The sequence below is a fragment of the Anastrepha ludens genome, chromosome 3 (genome assembly GCF_028408465.1).
Source record: "Anastrepha ludens isolate Willacy chromosome 3, idAnaLude1.1, whole genome shotgun sequence".
Lineage (NCBI taxonomy): Eukaryota > Metazoa > Arthropoda > Insecta > Diptera > Tephritidae > Anastrepha > Anastrepha ludens.
Genome location: NC_071499.1, coordinates 41,383,157 through 41,402,950, shown reverse-complemented (window position 1 = coordinate 41,402,950; position 19,794 = coordinate 41,383,157). Strand labels below are relative to the sequence as shown.

The 19,794-nt window shown below is 36.6% G+C and overlaps 1 protein-coding gene across 6 annotated transcripts in view; it reads right to left on the bottom strand.

Annotated features, from left to right (window-relative positions):
• The window catches only part of LOC128857809 (riboflavin transporter RibJ), an 83,163-nt gene that overhangs the window by 46,056 nt on the left and 17,313 nt on the right, over nt 1-19,794 (bottom strand). Inside the window, exon 1 of one of the 6 annotated variants that reach the window (XM_054093582.1) lies at nt 9,012-9,398. The exons of the other annotated variants lie outside the window; for them this stretch is intronic. The gene's annotated coding sequence lies outside the window, so the exon portion shown is untranslated. Of the gene's footprint in view, nt 1-9,011; nt 9,399-19,794 lie in introns of those variants that run through there. 6 annotated transcript variants of the gene reach the window in all.

The window sequence follows — 19,794 nt, the reverse complement described above, 5'->3', positions numbered from 1 at the left end:
CATGAAACCCTAAAACGGTTTTTTTTTAATAGCGTTCGCCACTCGGCAGGCAATGGCAAGCCTTCGAGTGTATTTTTACCATGAAAAAGCTCCTCATCAAAAATATCTGACGTTCGAAGTCAGCAACATCAAGACGTTCACCTCAAATAGGAGGCGGAGCTTGGCCAAACAAAAGTATACGCCCCACTTGTTAATTTTTTATTTTTTAGGAATCAGCTCTGCCTCGGTTTTTCGTTTCTGTAACTTAGACTGACCAAAAAAGATACTTCCAACTACTAGAAGGCAGCGCACGGCGTAAAGGTCAAAATAAATATTTTCATCACTTAAAATGATTTTTTTTAGTGCAAAAGTTATTCAAAAACAAAATTGCATGATTAATTTTGCCCCATCTTATATAACACGTATATATGTATCAACTTCTTGTGATCCGATTATTTAAAAAATATTCACACAGTTTTGTCCATCCATTTAAAAACGTGGATTTTACTAATTCCTGATTCTCACAGTGCAATTGACCTTTTGAGCGAGCGCTTCCTTCTCAATTCTCACGCTTCTTCGTAGTAACCATTCAGCGGTGTTTTATTATATTATTAGTATTCAAAAGCGAAAGTTCAACTGCATTTCCATTGCCAATCCAATCGAAAACCCACAAAACTAATATATTTTTATTCGTACGCAAATACTTGCCACTTGTATGTATGTCAGCTATTCTTATGAAGTCACACTGCTATTATTTACTGCTATTGTTAACGTTGAAGTATAAAGAAAGAAGTCTTCAATTGAAATATGAGATATGAATTAAGAAAACAACAACGAAAAATCAACACATCTTCACATATTCCTTATGATTCATACACACAACAGCCACACAGCCACGGCTTTGTAATAAGATGTCACTGCGCCCTTGACGAACTGGGCGAATCGATCATTCTGGAGCATCGAGTAAATAATTATTTCATTGAACTTGCGCTGATTGAATTGTATTTTTGTGCGTGTATTTTTGATTTTTGTTTTGTGTTTCGAAAGAGTGTGATTGCAGCTGCTGGAAACTGTGCGACCAAATGACACGAAAATGGACGAGAATGTAGTAAAACTATTATTATATTTTTTTATCAAGAAAGTTGTAATTATCCATAATAGAAATTTATAAAATTTCGGGAGTGGCAGAACGGCTAAGAATGTTGGCCTCAGACCCCACTCTAGCTAAAGAGTCAGAGATCTCGTTATCCGCGAAACCCACCCATAATTTAACCTGGATTTAAATGACTCGACTACCCTTGAAGTGGTTGGGGGGCTGTCTAAGACCATGAGCGCAGCTTGGCTGTCGCTGCAGATACATATAGATCTACCTCTCCATCGCTTTTCCACAACAAAGTTCATCACAAGAACAGCGATACACCACCTTTCAAGAGCGAAGTGTTATTTTATCTCTCCTGATTCCACGTTAACACCAGAGCCAGAACCGTGCTGGCCTTCAAGGCCTCTCCTTGGATGAAAACATGAAGTGGTGGTAGACTAACCAGAGCATCAAATGACGGGCCTGAAGTAGTCGGAAAAGTTCCGGCGCAACAGCATTGTAGCCTCTATAAGGTCCTCCGGACCCCCACGAGGGAGAGTCTACTCATCCAGACCACTGATACATACATAGGTGATAATTGGTCTTATCATAGCCATGTAGATCCATAGGCTCTTGCTAGGAGAAAGACCACACGTTTTCCCAAAAACACCCTTGCAGTGCCAGAAGGCTTTCAGTGCTTTGGATGTCTTTCTTTCAACGTGTGACTTCCACAGGTGTTTACTATCGAGAATTATTCCTAGTTATTTGATTTCTTTGGATAGCTGGATTGTGACTCCTTTTAGCTTAGGCAGAACGAGTCCATCAAGTTTCCTCCTTCTGGTGCAGAGGACAGTCTTCGTAGGTTTTGCCGATAGGTCATGCGCACGGCACCAAGTGTCAATCATATCCCGAGATTTGCGCACTTTCCTACAGATGTTCATAAACGAAGGTCCTGTTATACAACAGGCAACGCCGTCCGCATATGCTTGTGCGAAGACTCCAGCATCGTTTAAGGTGCTGAGCAGAGGTCGATCACCATGCACCAGAGCAATGGAGACAGCACAACGCCTTGGGGACAGCCTCTATTAACTCTGAATGACACCAGCAAATCTTCCTCTAGTGCACAAACTATCAAGAGTGGCATTATCAAATGCCCCTCTATGTCCAAAAAGATGCCCATGGCGTAGTTCCTCCTGTCGATGGCTAGCTCTAGCCCAGTAACATGATCTTGCAGTGCCGACTCGCAAGATTTTCTACTTTGATAGGCATGCTGAAATGGAGACAGAGGGTGAGCCTTCAGCGACTTTTGACGCATGCGTTACTCCACTAGTCATTCGAGACATTTTTCAACACGAAAAAAGTCATGCTGACGGGTCTGAAGCTTTTGGGGCTAGTATTTCATTAGGGATGAAGACGATCTTCATCATTCCACAATATTCTTATATATACTCACATTTAAGAAAAAAATTGTTTTCAGTCTCACAGGTCACACACGAAAATTCGCATTTATTAGCGCACACAGTACTTTCGGGTGTTTCGCCATAGCTAAATTTTGTAACATATTTTTATCGTTCGTAATAACTTAAACAGGTACTGTATATTAGAGTTCTAAATCTATATTAAATAAAAAGAAACTCACCAGCAGTACACAAAATATCACTTTTTTCACTTTTTAACCTTTTCTTATAAAATTTGCCTTCTCCGCGCAACTTTCAAGTTGAATGTTTAATCTGCTTATGCCGCAAATTTTGACTAATCAAGTGCAACATCATTTCCTGTTTTAAGTGGTTTGAGATTAAAAACAAAATAATAAATTCCATAAATATTCTACACCCACTTTCTTGGTTGTCGGCAATAACACTTGGCGATTTGTTGCACCTATGACATTTTGATTGATTGGCATAATAAAACGATTGAAACATTTAATAACTTTAGCCAATAATAGAGTGCGTATTTTCCAATGCATAATCCAAATATGTCCAAAACAAAACCACTAAAAACTTGTTTATGTATACCTTATAAAGGTAGGGCTCTCAAATAAGCAGATCGAAGCTGCCAAAGAATAAATAAATAAAATATGTACCAACGACTAGTGATCGCCGGGTAAGAGCAGAGCAATAAACTGTTTTCAAATTTCACACAATAAGTGGGAAAACCGGTATTGAAACTGAGCCTGTAGGTGAAACTATTAGATAACTTTACTACCTTCACCGTGTTCCTGAGCTTCGTAAAAGTGTAGGAAACTAGTAAAATTTTGGAAGAAAATGAAGTAAAACCATCATTATTACGCTCTCGTAATGTCCGCTCAATTGAAGGGCGCCGTAGGGCTGAGGAAAACACGAAGCGATGCACGGAGTGTTTGAGAGAAAAATTCTGTGGAAGATTTACGGAGAGGACTGGGAGAGGGCTGATTATATCATTCCGACGGTAACATTCAATAAAAACTTTGCCACTCTCATTCCATCTCAGGAGGAATGGAGTAAGGAAGATGACGATGAAGTGAATTGTGGTGTTGAAGCAGACTTCAAATTGAAGCATCTGCACGTCTCCTAATGCCTGCAGTGCCTTTCAGTACTAGAAATTGGGGAATCTTGTAAGTTACTAATCGCATATTTTTCCTTTAAGGGCAATATCGATATTCTTTCGGATAGCTAAGCTGCAATCCATGTACTGGATTCAGCTACAAAAACCTGGTGGAACTGGTGGAACAAAGTAGGAATAGCCTTAACATCTTGAGTGAAAACCAGAAAGTTACCTTAATCTGGGTGCAGGGACATTGGAGCATTGAAGGTAACGAAAAAGCAGATGAACTGGCAAGAGTGGATTTACCGCGAATAGCGATCTTGCAAAATCGGTATTCACACCATTAGGTGCAGTAAAGAATACAATTTCCCTACAATACCTTCGAATCGCGGATTGTAGATGGAGAGACCAGACGAAATGCAAAATCAGTAGAACGTTATGACCCACCTACAACCCCGAGCAATTGTCAACATTGATAAACATGAAACGACTGGACGCCTAGAGACTAACGGCAGTCAAAAAAGCCAAAAGCCAGTTGGCCTGTCGGAGAACAAGCAGCCAACATGAGCATCCCTTACAATACATACTGTCACAGTTGTAAACAATCGGAGAAAAAGGAAACAATCTTCCATGCCCCGTCCATGTGAACGCTCTGCCCTATGGAAGGACAGAATGTTAATCCTGGGCAAACCGCTGTTGGAGAGACTCGAACAACTGTCTGTCTTAGATATCAACAACCTAATAAAGTTCCTGAACAGCACATTCTGGATATAGACGAAAATTTACACAAATATGACCAAGCTTCTGCTCATCCTCGGAACAAATCCATGCGTGAGAGAGATATATCGGGAGAAATCAGTTAGATATCGAAGAGTGCGCCAATGTCAGCACCGAATTAACAATTTATGTCTTTTCAACCAAATAACCAGAAGACTTCGTCTGACAAAGTTTTCGAGCAAGATAAAGTTTAATCATCTACACGAGTATCTTAACATTTGTTGACAGCCCTAAATCAGTAAATGGCTACTCGTTCTGTTTCACTTTATTGCTGATCAAATCGAATATGAGCAAGAAATTTTTTAAAATAATTTGTTGGCTGTCGACTAGATTTTATGACCGAGTTTATTTCCGTTGAGTCAGCAAAAACGATTTTTGAAACTCATTTTTTATTTCAAAAGATAAAGAGACTGCAGGTGTACTCTGTTATACACTTTTGGCTTTTTATTGGTTATTGTTTTAGTAGCAAACTGATCTGATATTCCAAATTTATTACTTGCATTTCTACTGGTGTTAGTTCTTGTGAACAGAAAATCACTTCTGGTGCAAATTTCTCCACATTTTTTATAAACCACTTCCAAATTGCAAAAGGGATGTTTTATGAAGCGTCAATTGTGTCCTATTGGATGAATTATTTCGAAAATTTTGAACCGAAACTGAGTTATATAAGTCGCACTGCGTTACTGGTAGTTCTGCAAAAATTTTAATTTCGGAAATATGTATATGGTGGTAGGGCGATTCCCTGTCCAGTGATCTAAGTATTTTGAACACTGTCGTCCATCATTCTAAAAATTGTTTCATCGTATGCTTTAGTTTAATAAGAAGTAAACTTAAAAAGTTTTTTAAAAATTTAATAGCTCTGAAATTTATTCTATAGGAAAATAGGAAAAACTTAGATTTTTTAGATTAAATTTAATCAAATATTCGATTATTAGTGACGAATGAGAGTGGTGGCGCGGCATGGGGCCTGTGGGCAGGGAGTTCCATCATAAAAACATGCCTATAACCTTCATTGGGTGAAAATATGAATGTATTTATAAAAAATTTTACGTCATTTGGTGTTGTCGTTTCGTAGTGATGCGCGAACAACGTACAGACATTCACCTTTATAGTATAGATATATACATACATATAAATGCTCACTCAAGTAGGAGAGAGACAGATGCCGAACGTTGCCGAACGCGGGGACCGATTGTGCCTCTTTGTTGTTCGTTCCACGCTCTCGCTTGCAGTTGAAGCAAAATAACGTCGCATGAGCAATTTCTTAGGTGATGTTTGGAAATGCTATTTCACTTTAAGCATCAATATCTACAGCAGTGGTCAATATAATAGCAGCGCCATATATTGCAATGTTTTCGACAAGTAATAAAATATCTAATTCATACTATTGTACACCAAAATCCATATAACACAAAGTGTCAAACCTTGCAAGAAGTTTAAAAAATGTAAATATTTTCATAAAAGTTTAAATTTTTTCAAAAATTTTAACTAAACATGTAAACAAAGATTCAAACTTTGTACAAAATAAAAATAAAAAAATTCATAAAAATTTTAAATTTTCCAAAGATTCTAACTAAGATTATGACACAAAGTTTCAGATTTTGCACAAAATTATTGTAAAAAAGAATTAGAAATTAGACATATGAAAAAAAAAAAAAACTTAAAAAAATATTTAAACAAATTTCATAAAAACATAAAGTTTTTTTTAAGTTTCGAGCGTTTTACAAAATAAAAAAAAGTAAAAAATTTTTCAAACAAATTTATATTTTCCTTAAAATTCTAACTAAACATCTAACACAAGGTTTCAAACCTTGTACAAAATTAAAATTAAATTTAATTAAATTTAAAAATAATTTCCATTAAAAATTTTATTTGTTTAAAAATTCCAACTAAACACAAAGATTCAAACCTTTTACAAAATAAAAAACGAATTTTTAAATCTTCATAATATAAAAAGTTCAGTTCTTCCAAAAACACCATCTAAGCGTACCTATAACACAAACTTTCAAACTTTGTAGAAAATGAAAAAAAAAAATTAAAAAAAAAATGTTTATAAAAATTTCAAGTTTTCCAAACATTCTAACTTAACATATGTAAGTATTGCACAAAGTCAAAACAATGTTGATAAAAATTTATTTTTTTTTTTTAATTCTAACTAAAAATAAAATCCAAAGTTTCAAACGTTGTACAAATATGAAAAAAAAAGTTTTAAAATATTAGAAAACTTTTGAAAAAAATTTAAATTTTTCCTAAAATTCTTACCAATCGTGTAACACAACGCTCCAAACTTTGTACAATAATAAAAAATAATTGAAAAAAAATTCATAAAAATTTTGTTTAAGTTTTATTTAAAATTTAATTTGAATTTTTACCAAATATTATGATTATGCAGTTTTGCATTTGGCTCAGTTATCATATTGTGCCAATTTAAAGTGGCTAACCACCATAGATTTGAGACAATTTCGTGTTGTCCATTTTATTCCACATAAAAAAATTTGGAGCATGGGGGAAAAATTACCAAAAATCAACGCGAATTTTGAGCCACTTAAAACATGGCCAGTTAAAACTGAATAGCTCAAAATTTTTCCTGAAAATTCTGAAAGAATGATTTAAAATTTAGTCTAATCTGTTAAAAGTTTTTAGTGCAAGTTTTGAAATTTTCATGAACATTTGTTGAATTTTTTCTTAATTTTAACAAAGTGATAAGGCTTGAGTCAAATGGCTTTGGTTGGAATATGAACTATATTTTTTATAAAAAAGTAAAAAAAAAATATATGAAAATATATATAAGTAAATAAATAATTAAAATTTTGCATTATGCACTGTTGCTATTATTTTGATCGCCACTGTACTTATATTTCCATTGCATTTTTATCATTATTTTCTATATTAATATTAATAAATTTGAATAATTAAATTTTCCTCAGTTTACTTCTTGTCCCACAAACAAACTGCAGAATATCTGTTGAAAATCTACAAAATACTTCATTCACTTGACATGGAATAGCTCAGTAGCCCTTATAGCATGGCAGAGCTGATGTTGTCGTTGCCTAAAGATATTTTTTGTAGAAATTGTCACTGTAATCAGTTCTGTCCAGTCTAAACAAAAACATAATAGCGATAAGGCTACCTTGGTTTTTCTATTTTAATTACCTCCCCGAAAAACCCAAGTCTATCCCTCTGTTCATGTTACATGATTTTGACATCATCAGCAAACTGGACCTTTGGTATATTTGAAAAAAAAAAAATATATATATATATATATATTATATATATGACACTAGTATACTTCTCACTGATACAATCTAATAAAATAAATATGTAAATATGTATGTCTATACTGTATCTGTATATTTCTGGGTGTTTGGCCGAGCTCCTCCTCCTATTTATGGCGCGCGTTTTGATGTTGTTCCACAAATGGAGAGACCTATAGCTTCAAGCCGACTCCGAACGCAGATATTTTTTTATGAGGAGCTTTTTCATTGGAGAAATACACTCGGAGGTAGAAAATAGAGGAGCTAGAAAACACTTTTTCTTCATTTTGGTGTTTCACCGAGATTTGAACCTATGTTCTCTCTGAATTCCGAATGGGAGTTATGAAGCAACCCAATCGGCTACGGCAACTGCCGTATAATCGCGTTTGGAGAAGTAAAAATCAAGTGGATGCTCATTTGTTTTTAAGATTCCAAGGCAACTGTCTACAAGGAGTTCGTGCCAATGGGGCAAACGGTCCATGCAATTTTCTATCTTGGCATTTTGAAGCGTTTGTTGCATAGTATTCGTCGAATTGGCGCTTATTGCATGATAATGCACCATATCATCGATCCACTCTTGTGACTGATTTTTTGACTAGAAATCGTATATTAACCCTCAATCACTCTCCTTATTCGCCTGATATGGCTCCCTGTGACTTCTATCTATTCGGAAAATTGCATTTGGCCACGAGAGATAAATGGAAAACGATTTGCGTCCGTTGAGGCCATCCAAAAGGCTTGTACCGACATCCTGAGGGACATTCCGGGCAATGACCTAAAACACTCTTTCGAAAAGCTTTTAGATCGCGCAAAACAGTGTATCGAGGCCAGGGGGGACTATTTTGAATAAATTAACTCGAAATTATCAGAGCAAAACTCTTGTCGTTTCTATTTTAGCTCAGTCTTTTTTATTTTGGACTTCGCCGTGAAATCATTAAAAATATTTGCTGTTCTGAGTCGGCTTAAAACTGCAGGTCCTTCTAGTGGTGAAACAACATCAAGACGCACGCCCAAATAGAAGGAACAGCTTGGCCAAACACCTAATAAAAGTGTACGCGCGAATTATTTATTTATTTTATTTTTTTATTATGTATCACAAAATTTCTCAAACGACTTAGAAACCTCCTATTCACACTTGCGATTGTTAATAAATTTAATTTTTCTTAATTGATGCGTATTTAGCCGAATTTTTTTGCTCGCAGCCACCTCGAACACGTGGAAAATTGTTTAATCTTTGATTTCACTCAAACGCCACTTCAGCGGCTTATCAAACATTTATGACCTACATTAATCTCGATGCACATAAGTCTGAATACATATTCAAACGTGTATGTAAATAGTTATATAGATTCATATTTACTTAATTGGTATTATTAAAATCACATACTTCAATCACTTACTTTTGACTTTATTTAAAGTTGAAGTTTCTGTTATATTTTTGTCTGCCGATTGCCATTAACACTAAGCGTAACTCTTGCGAAACCTACGACCACTCAGCCCAAACTAGATTGTCCTCAACTGGTAAATGTCTCGTATCCACACGCCATCGATCAGTAGAAAATAGAAAATGCCTCTTGAAACAATCGAAGGGCCATAAAAAATTTAAAGTCATAAAAGTTAAGTAAATATAGTCGAGCGATTGGACGCCGAAGTTGTTTACCAGAAGGAGGGTTTCTCAAACATTTATTTTAATTATTTACATTACGTGCTACCTTTAGTGGTGATAAGTTTAGTTTTTGGGACAAAATTTGGTTAGTTAATTCACCTTTATCTTCAACATGATTATTTGCAAATGCAAAGGAGACTATTAGTATTGGGCTAAATTGCGCTGCGACCTCTGATGTGGTCTATTGTGCTTGAGCGCTAGCCTGCAATTGGTGGCTTCTGATGAATTTCAGTAGCTCTTCAGGTTTTCTGTGCCTTATGCTAATCGATTTAGAGTCACGCCAGCTAGATGTACGAGCCTTCGTCTTGGGAGATCTGCACATTCGCAGACAACGTGGTCTGGAGTTCCATTATCCAGTTCGTAAAAATGGCAGACTCTTATTTCTACGAATTTTAGTTTTCTGATGTGGTAACGCAGACTACAATGTCCAATGTGGTATTCAGTAAGATTTCGTAAGCTCTCTCTGTACAGCTTTAAAAACTTATTTGATGCTCTTCTATTGAGAAAGATAAGCTATCATATTTAACCTGCCTCTGTCCTGAACTCTCCATCCAACACTGCCTGAATTCTCTGTCTTCGCGGACTTTGATAATTTCCTTTATACGGGCTTTAGTAAATTCACAAAACTATTCTGGTCATTGGAATTTTGAGAAAACGCCTAATTTTACTAGGCAGCTCTTTAAAAGTTCGGCCCAAAGACACGCGCACCAGAGCTACGATCTGCAAGCTTCGAACCAGCTGTGTACCAGCTTTACGAATCATATTAAATAGATATATTTAATAGATGCCTTTCAGAGCGCATGATATATGTTAGGTTAGGTTAGGTGAAGTGGCCTAGGCCAGTTAGGGGCCCCTTGTGATACCACCGGAACTATCCTATCCTTCCTCTACTTGGTCCTCTGTAAATCATTGCGTGGACTTTAAAAAGCACGTAATCTATTATAATAGTTACCTTGAAATTTCTGAGAACTTTTAGCGCAGAAGTCATTGTGTGGGGAATAGAAGAAAACATTGAGCTAATACTTTATGAGCGCTGAAAGCTCTTGCGATTTGTCTTTCTAAACAAATTCGGTTTCGTCTTATGAAAAAATTCGCCCATAGTGAATAATATCACAATCAGAAAGATTTTTGCTTAAATTTCAAAATTTCGGTTGGTCTTCGGAAGTCAGTCGGCCAGTTTCTGGATAACTTCGAAAAGCTGGTTCCTGCAGACTTGCTTTTCCTTTAACCTTTGATAATTTTTTTGGGTACCAAAAACATGGCTGCAATGGTACCATCTAACAGTGTACTTATAATTTTAGTACATAGTGTATACACCTGCGAAGGTGCAAGTAATATTTGTTGCTAACTTCTTGTAATCTTAATTATCTTTCGATTGGCGACTAGATTAGTTAAAAGACGCCTTCATACTATGACATAAATTTATTATTATGTTAGGTGTACTTACAACAACATGAGACTCTATGACAACCACCAACTAAATTTATGGAATACCTCAACTTAAAGCATAAGTACTCTCTTAGAACGCAAATGTGTTAGTATAGGTGTTGGAACAAACATTTACATCCGAATATTGAATATAAGTTTTATTCATTCTTCAATATTTTTTTCAATTCAATTAACTCTTTCAATTCTAAATTGATTTTGTTTTTTAAAAACCAGGTTGACCCGACCCAACCAAGAGACACTGAAGAAGACTTGTAATTGAGGGAGAAATACAGGGTTGCCCACATTCGACGGACCCGACGGATTTCGATGACTGTTTGGGCCCATTCCAATCGACGAGGCAACAATCTTTGGCGTGTACTGTTCCATGGGAAAAATTTGCTTGGACTGACGCTTCCAACGCGGTATGTCATTAAGCGATCTGACGTCTCTGTCAAAAGATACAGGGTTGCCAGATGGGTTCGTCGAATATTGGCAACCCTGGTGAACGAATAGGACGACACGGGATTCCTACGGTACTGGATGGAACGTCCAGGATGGAGGCAGGCAAAACAATTTATCCTTCCTTCTAGAAGAGCAGGGAGAGATGATCTCTAACTTAATACTATACGGGAACGCAAAAATAGATAGGGGAAATAGTTGAAGTACTCCTTAAGTATCACTAAAGCGTCCTTTTAATACTAATATATTATGAGACCTCCAACGGGCAGATATCTACAGGGAATCAGAACTATTGATGTAATGAAGAAGTTTGATAGGATTCACGTTGTAACACTGTCCCAAGCTGTCAAAGAAAGTACCACCCAGTAATCGTCTAGCTGCCAAACCCGGAAATTTGCAGAAAAATCACAGCTTCTGCAATGAAGGTTAAATGGTAAACCTAGCATTTTTGTGGGTGTGTCGATCATCCAATAACCGGTAAACACAGTTACGAGTTTGGAAAGTGAATGGCGTGGAGTCCCCAGGAATTTCTATGCCCTGTGTCCAATTTACTGGGAGCCACAGGGTTTTTGATATAGCACATGCAGAAATGGAGGCCCATCTCTTCTCCGCTTTCCTGAGAAATAAGTTGTGCAGTTCCCCTTTAACAACGGTTAGGGGAATGCCGATGACCGAGCAGAAGATCGCTAAGACCAGTCCAAAAAGCTCATCAGCAATTTCATTTTCTATTTCTACGTTCTTATGTTCTGAAACCCAGATCAGAGAAATGCTACTTGCACAACCAAGAGATTTGATCTCCTACTTACGGGTGACTCGAAGCTGGACGGAAGAGTTGGTGGGCGAGTATTCTGCGAGGAGCTCCCCATCAAGCTCAAATTTAGGCTTCCGGAGCGCTGTAGTGTTTTCCAATCACAAGTAGCCGCGATTAAGGAAGCTGTGGATTGGCTGCTCGCTTCTGTAATTGCAGTAAAGGTGGTAAATATCAACTCTGACAGCCAAGCGGCAAGTAGGGCCTTGAGCTCGCTGTTTGTGCGTTCGAAATTAGTCGGGGAATGCTTGACTTCCCTCTCGATTGCATCGGAATACTTCGATATAAGGCTCATTTGGGTTCCCGGTCACATCAGCATAAAGGGAAACTGTTGGGCTGATGAGTTGGCCAGACAGGGGACCCTTGAGCCGGCTTCATCGCAATATGATAAGATAAGAGTTCTCTTAAGAACCTGCGGTCTGCTACTGGAAAGATGGGCCTTGCGTCAACTCAGTGGGCGCTGGGCTAGTGCGCAAATTCCTGACATCCTTCTAGCCGAGGGTAGATTGGAACTTCTAAGACTAACAAAGCCGCAGCTATCGAATTTGGTAATTATCCTCACCGGACACTATCCGTTAGGTATCCATGCGGTGAGGCTTGGCATTGCTTCAAGCTCATTCTGCAGAAGCTGTCTGGAGAACGAGGTGGAATCATCTCAGCACCTTCTTCTCAGTTGCCCTGCTCCCGTGTATGTCTGTCTGGGAAACGATGGTGAATCACTCAGCACCTTCTTCTCAGCTGCCCTGCTCTCGACGGGCCAAGGTTTAAAAATCTGGACTCTCACTTTTTCGCTACACTGGTGAAATTCATCGGCAGCTTGAAGCGCTTAACACAAACGTAAATCGCCACTCGTTGGTCGTTATCCTCAAATCCTCTTATCCAGGCCCTGGATTCTGTCGGGTTCCTCTCCTCCGTCTGTGTCCCTCCCCTCCCCCTGCATGGTATTACAATGGATAAATTTTTGTCCCCTCGTAAAGGCAGCCATTTAACCTAACCTAACCTACAGGAGAATATTTTCAGATTTGCCAAAGAATGTTGAAAATTCTTACCGCTTTAGTTGCTTCTATGTCTCTATTCTATCCTATCTCTTTTTGTCTGTTACCTCTCTCCTTTCCTCTTTGTCCATCTACCCTTTCACTTTTTAGAGCTTTAAATACAATGGGCTTTTTAACCTAAAACACTCAGGAGTTACCAAAGCTCTCGGTGCTTCTTGGCTCGATTTTTTTCAAACTTCTTTCCGGAGTTGACCAGTTTGGATTTGCACCATGGCGTCGTCAGGGGGAACAAATGTTAATATCTCCATCGCTCCCACGTTTCCTAAGAACTTTGTAGGAAAACTGTGGTAACTGAAAAATTTTGAAATTAGTTGGCAAAAGTTAAATGTCACATTGCGCCAGATGTGTCCCAAAATTTAAGAATTGATGCATACGTCCATATCTACCGAAAGTGGGTAAATTTTTCTCCAGGCTAATTTGATGCTTGCGAAGTACAAAATTCATTTACTATTCTTTTGAAAATGTTAGCTAACGTATTTGATTGGTTTGGGGACTTTGATTTCGGATGATTAATTTTTTAATCGTTAGTTTCGAAATAACATTAACTTCTTCTTTTATATTTTTTTATTATTTTTATTGTTTTTTATTATTTTTATTTATTGTATATTAGTTTTATTGTTTTTATTTATTTTAATCTTTTTTTTGTATTTCCTTTTAAATTTTTTTAAATATTTTTAATTTAATTCATTTTTAAGTCCTGAAGTCGCTCTCATCGGAACAAATTGATGCACTGTCGTCAAATTAAACTTTTTTATAAAACACTGCTTAAATAAATTTAGGAGGTGAAATAAAAAGTGTTGATCTTGTTTTACATCATTTTGGTGATGAACTTAAAACAATTTGGAATTGGATTTTCTTTTGTTTTCTGAAGATTTTTCATTTCATTATATTTTATTTATATCAGTAAGTAATACAAAGTAAGACTTAGGTCTCTTAATAGATTAAATACATTTTTTTGCTAGTTTTCAATTCTCGGCCCGGTCCGACTCTCCAATTTTCATGATTTTATCAACATTTACGACAATTGGCTTACCAGACTAAGTCTCTACTTTAACTTTCATATTACCGGAAGGATATCATTGGAACTACCAAGTTTGGTCGCCTGTTTCGACTGGTCGTCAACGCGTGCTCATGAAAAATTTTGAAAATCTGGTGGCGTCGTGTTATTTCAAACCAGGAAATGCTTATTTCGATCAACGAACTCCCAATCGAGCTCATCATCAAAGGCAGACGATTTGGCTGGATAGGCCACACTTTGCGCAAAGATGCCAGCGCAGTTTGCAGGGCTGCTCTGTGGTGGAATCAACAAGGTGCAAGGAACCGTGGAAGACCAAAGACCTCCTGGCAACGTATGGTGGATACGGAAATATTAAACTCAATCTCTACTTGGAATTCCTTAAAACAACTTGCTCACTATCGAAATTATTTCAATAATTTTGTTCAGGCCCTACGCTTTTAGACAAAATGTACACAGCGTGAAATAAGACTAACTAAGGGCATCTACTGGAAGTGGCTTAGAACTTGTTAGCGTCATTTTATATAAAAAATGTAACTTTAATAATACAACTTTCCAAATGTTATTCACAAAACTCGAATGTAGGAATTTACGTGATATAAAACACATCGCTCGACTTTAAATCAACTAAACTGTCAAAGTCAATAACTTATGCGCTTCTCCGTCGGCTTTGGCTGCGGAACTTTAAGGCAGCGCTAATCAATTTTGAACAACAAAAGTGTAAAGACCCTAACTTGGACATCTGTGTGTATGTATTTACAGACATAAATGTACATATAATCTCATAAAATCAAATTTGTGTTGGCGTTTAGCACGCGCAATGTATTAAAAGCCCAAAAATTATGGAACTAAAAAAAAAATCACTTATTAACTAAATTAATTGGTTCAATCTAAGTTTTATTCCGCCAATGGCATATGTTTTTTTGTTTTTTGTTTTGTATTTGCACACTGGTCTGAAATAAATTTATTCAGGCATAAAATTACTTTTCATTTTCAAACGATTTACATAAATAAATTTATTTTTAAAATCAAAAGTTTATGGACAGATCATAAGACAATTATTTTCTTAATTTGGTTTATGAATTTTTTTTATTATATTTTTTTACTATATGTGACCTGGTCTACGAAAAGATACCTTACGTGCGAAAACAAGTTTTCGAGAAAACAGCAGTTAAAGTTTAAACTTCTAAAAACCCTTGTAACTTTTTTAAATATTAATATTTTTCAATCCGGTTTGGCTTATTTTCTTCAGCATAGATCACAGTATCAATAAAATCACAGAAGCAGTGAAAAACATTTTTTATACATATAAATATAAATAAATAAGAAAAAGTTAATGCAAATCGCAGAAATCGTTTTAAAAGATAAGTTAGCTTTTGTACCGACATCCTTGCAAAAAAAAACTTGTAAGACCCGGTGAAAAAAGTTTTTTGAAAACAAACTTCAGTATCAGATTGATTACACCTCAGACTGTCCAGGAATGGTTCAGTTTTTAATTTGCACAAATTATTGTCTTCGTTATTCTAATTTGTATCATGACAAAAAAATCAGTCTTTATCGTATTTGTACTTTTCTTTTTTTTTACTTTTAACAAACTTTTGAACAAATTATGACTTTCTGGTTTTCACCATTTTAAAGAGCCCCTCAGTGAAAAATGATTTTTGACACGTAAGGTACCTTTTCATAGACCAGGTCACATATATACTTTTTATATTCTTCACTTCAAAGGGTCTCTCAAAAGTGACGCTTAGGTATTAATAGAGAATAATTTTTAGACAGTACCTTTTTTATGTCATCGTTGACCTTTGCCAAGTCGACAGACGCACAATTTCACACGATCGAGTAACGCTTTAAAATTATTGAAACTCATTAAGAAAATGATCTTTTTTTAAGAACAACATATCGCAAAATTCGTGATTTTTTTGGTGGAAATAATCGTCCGAATAAGTCGACAACTCAAAGACTGGTCGACAAATTTTAAGAACAGGCTTTTTCGAAGATAGAGAAAGGACTGGTAGATGAAAAACTGGACGTTCTTTTAAGAATATTGCTGCTGTGGCGCAAAGTGTTGCTGAATAACCTTCAACATATCTCGATATATCGACGTACTCAACAAGTAGACATTCATGAATCGATGGTTGACGGATTTCGGACATTTAAATGAAGTAATTTTTTACATATTATATAACTGTTAAGAGCCATATTTTGAAGATAAATAGAGAAACCCGAAAGCATCAATATTTTTACATGTTTTTTTTTAAACCTTATCTCGGGGCGTCTTTTGAACAGGGTTGGGCATTTTGCACTACCACTAATCTTTTGGTGGTAGCAGAAATAAGTGGTTTGGTGATATGTTTGGTTTTTACCTTTTTTTCAGTAAAAGTGCAGCATGGGGCGGAAGCAGTGATGGTAAATGGTTTTTTAAAAAATCCCTACACAGCCCAACAAAATTCCCTACTTTTCCCTACGCTTACAACAAATTATCCCTACGAAATTGCCTAAATTTTTTTCTCCTGTATTTACACTATAATGTGGCAATTGCAAAATCAAAATTGAATTGTTTGCTTAAGATTTTTTGAAAATTCCGTACAGAGCTTCTGCAGTGCATTCAGTTCTTATTGGAATTAGATCCAGCAGCTTAATCACAAGTCGCTCGCTTTCCTCGTCGAAAAATCTCACCATGAGACACATATGCTTATTGAGACCGATGTCTGTGCTCTCATCGATCATTATGGAAAATTTGTGTACTTCTAATTTTTTAACTAAATTGTCTTTTTCTTCTTTTGCCAATACATTTTTTATTATGTTGGTGCACTTCTTTCTTCCGAGCTCAGAATTTTTTATTATTTCAGAATCGGGCACGATTTCTTTTAAGAGTGGGATTAAATGGTCCACCACTTGCAGCGCAACATTATGCTCAGCGAAGAACATGCTAAGTCTTATTTCGAAATTTCTGGAATCTTTTGGTTTACTCGCCTTTTCTAAAAAAAAGCTGTTTATTTTAGATGTCTTTTTAGTTGCTTTCATATTTTTTGGTGTATTTTTGTTTCGGCGTGCTTCTGTAAATCAGACTTGCCACAGCTCAAAACTTTGTCGCACGCAGTGCATTTGCATTTGAATCGATCGTTAGCCACAGCTTCAAACTAGCCACTAAAATTTCGTCGTCAACGCACTTGTTATTGAACTTTTGTTTCCGATACTTGCATTGTTTTTCCTGGTGTTCCTCCGAAGAGACAGTCGAAGAGGAGGAGCTCATTTCTGTAAAATATATGCATTTTAAATATAAAAAAAGCCAAAACTAAAATAATTGTAAACTTACTTCAAAAGTTAAAAGCACCAGAAAACGTGGGACAACTAACAATTTTCGCGCAAAGAAAAAATCGTGCTAGCGTTAACGAAGAAAAAAAACGGCAATGTTGCCGTATTAACGCTTTTAAAAGTATGCTGCCATAAGGAAAAGAAGTCTGGCATGATATCTTACTGCGGATTTTCATTTTAAATGATTTTTTTTTTTTACCCCGATATTTTAAAATTTTAATTTTAGAATTTAAAAAAATCTGTCCTTCTTTTCCCTACACCCACGGAAGTAGAAAAGCACCAGCACAGTGGCGGTAACAGAAATGTATGTAGTGATCGTCGCTATAAATGCAAATCACACCAATTTAGAAATCTTTAATTTCCTGAAGTGCCCCCATTCATTCGTTCATAAGGTGCTCCGTGAAGTGGAAGCATCTGTTGCAAACTCCAAACAACACGAGCAACCTTGTGACGTTGTCCGATCTGCAGGATTTATTCAATAAGAGCAAGCGACCATTGATAAGGAGCTTAATGCTTCTGAGGGTTTTATCCGTCGAGTTGTCCATGAAGATAAATCCTAAGTTAAGCGCAGAAGACAGTATATGTCGGAGCAAACTCGAAAGCATGGTAGGCATTCCTTGCAATTAGAAGTTGTAGAAAGAATATTGTAGCAGCTGTAGAGATGGGGAAGAGGAAGAAACAGTTGAGCACTTATATTTTCTGAACACTTCAGTTATAGTGTAAAGGATCATTTGAAGTAAAAGATCTTCGGTTTTTTTACATTTTTATAAATTTTCGTTTTAATTTTTCCGTATAAATTATAGTTTGCAAAAAAATTTTTGTTTGCAAAAAATTTTTATTTGATTTGATATATCATATTAATAGGACTATGAATAAGTTCGTTACGGTTTTACAACAGATGGCGTAACTTGATTATTATTCCATCGATCCACATTTCCAAACATTCATTGGAGAGCTACTGTCGTAAGGCACAAACGTCAGTATAAGTTTTTTATTTGAAGCGTAAACAACAATATTTTTACCACACTTGAAAATGTCGAATTTCGTGCCAAATAATGTGTTTTTGCGGGGAATTCTTCTTCATTATTTTAATATGAAGAAAAAAGCAGCCGAAAGTCATCGTATCTTGGTGGAAGTTTATGGTGAGCATGCTCTATCTGAGCGAACGTGCCAGAAGTGGTTTGCACGCTTTAAAAGTGGTGATTTTGGCTTGGAAGACGAAGAACGCGAGGGTGCGCCGCCAAAGTTCATGGATACCGAATTGGAGGAATTGCTCGATCAAGATCCGGCTCAAACGCAAGAAGAGGTTGCAAAAACTTTGGGAGTTGATCAATCAACCATTTCCAAACGTTTAAAAGCCATGGGAATGATCCGAAAGGTAGGCCATTGGGTGCCGTATGAATTGAAGCCAAGAGACGTTGAACGCCGTTTTATGGCATGCGAACAACTGCTTCAACGGCACAAAAGAAAGGGTTTTTTGCATCGAATTGTGACTGGCGATGAAAAGTGGGTCCATTACGACAATCCAAAACGTCGGGCAACGTATGGATACCCTGGCCATGCTTCAACATCGACGTCGGCGCAGAATATTCATGGCCTGAAGGTTATGCTGTGTATCTGGTGGGACCAGCTGGGTGTTGTGTATTATGAGCTACTGAAACCGAATGAAACGATTACGGGGGATGTCTACCGACGACAATTGATGCGTTTGAGCCGAGCACTGCGAGAAAAACGGCCGCAATACGCCGATAGACACGACAAAGTTATTTTGCAACATGACAATGCTCGGCCACATGTTGCACAAGTGGTCAAAACATACTTAGAAACGCTCAAATGGGATGTCCTACCCCACCCGCCGTATAGTCCAGACCTTGCGCCATCCGATTACTATCTCTTCCGATCGATGCAACATGGCCTGGCTGACCAGCACTTCCGTAATTACGATGAAGTCAAAAAATGGATCGATTCGTGGATTGCGGCAAAACCGACCGAATTTTTCACAAAGGGAATCCGTGAATTGCCAGAAAGATGGGAAAAAGTAGTAGTAAGCGATGGACAATATTTTGAATATTAAATTTGTAACCATTTTACGTCAATAAAGTTTCAAATTTCGAAAAAAAAACCGCACGAACTTATTCATAGTCCTTGAAATAAACAAAATTTTTCTTATTTTTAGAGCATAACTAAGATTTTTTCCTCTTTTTGTATTGAAAGCGGAGACAATACTCAGTAATTCTTGAAAGTCTCATATATAGGAATCCCCATATTCAAATGCGAACAACGAAATAGAAGATTGTCTCTGCACTTAAATTAGATGAAGCGTGACAGATGCATATATACCCACGAATTTATACCTAAATTTGTGTATTAGGTACTAGTGTACATGGGTGCAAGCTTTTTACTACATCTCTGCACACATCATCTCGCTTTTAAT